The 1,278-nt window shown below is 36.5% G+C and overlaps 1 pseudogene; it reads right to left on the minus strand.

Moving 5' to 3' along the window:
• Positions 1–724: 724 nt before the first annotated feature.
• On the minus strand, positions 725–1,278 carry LOC139081573 (cytochrome c-like; annotated as a pseudogene).

Below are 1,278 nucleotides of genomic sequence, written 5' to 3' on the forward strand. Positions count from 1 at the left end.
GAGAAGTGAACTTTGTTTTTCCTATGATTTTGGTTTTAATTATCTTAAGCCTTATGATCACACAATTTACAAATTTGTGCTGATGGTATATCTTCTCTAATCCTTCTAATAAGTTGGCAAAAGCACCATTACCAATCACACATATATAGGAGTTCTACAGTTTTATGTGTTTTTGAATAGCTGTTTAAAGACAATCCTGAAGGATAACTTAGTCTTTAGATAGTAAAGCATTCAAAAACAAAGTTTAACTTGCTATTGTATCTTGTCATGCTTACTTTTAAAAGCATGTGACCGTACAATGTTCTTTGATATTATACACATACCAGACTAAAATGCCTTTCATCAAGTAAAAGGCAACATTTTAGATGCAGGAAACTTTAATTGGCATAGTTAAGACCAAAAAGATAAAGTGGACATTGCTACCTTATCTTCAGCCCTTTAACAGTCTAACGAACACAAATTGGAACATGGGTGAGTCTTGGTCAGTTCTATGAGACAAGTGAAGGGATTTCCTCAGTTTTTAAATATATTCATATAACCAGTATATAAATCTAAATATAAAACCAATCTCCTACAGTTTTGAGATGGCATTTACCTCTTTGTGAAAAGCAGAACATTACTAATCAAGTCTAATCATATCTTAAGGGGGAAACAATCATAGGACTTGCTGAACCAGAATTACTATCAAAATTCAAAAAGCTGATTGTATTAATTTAACCACAAGCCAATCTTATTTAAATCAGGACTCTCCAACAAAAATATTCTATCAGCCATTCATGATATGAACTCTTGTGTATGAGATCAATTTAAATATGTTACACATAAAAGAAGTTGAGACATTTCAGTTTTGTAAGAAGAAAGGCAGCGGCCAACTATTACTCATTAGCAGCTTTTTTGAGATAAGCTTGACAGCTGCTCTTTCTGCCTTCTTAATGCCAGTGAAGATCATTTCTGTCCTATGGATGTACTTCTTGGGGTTCTCCAAACACACCTCGCCCCAGCTGATGCCTTTCTTTTTGTCGGAGGCAGTGTAAGAGAATCCAGGGGCCTCACCCGTCTTTCACCCAAACAGACCATGGAGATTTCTTGTGCTTGCCTCCATTTTCCACGGTGTAGTATTGGGCACACTTTGGGACAAAAATCTTGCCCTTCTCAGCATCACCTATTTTTATTTCACTCTTTCAACAAGAGCATTAGGAAGGCCCCTGCTCCAAAGCCAGACGTCCCACCAAATCCAAAGACATGCTAAGTCCAAGGTACATGTGCCTATGTACCCAT

This window comes from Equus przewalskii, unplaced genomic scaffold, assembly GCF_037783145.1.
Source record: "Equus przewalskii isolate Varuska unplaced genomic scaffold, EquPr2 ChrUn-13, whole genome shotgun sequence".
Lineage (NCBI taxonomy): Eukaryota > Metazoa > Chordata > Mammalia > Perissodactyla > Equidae > Equus > Equus przewalskii.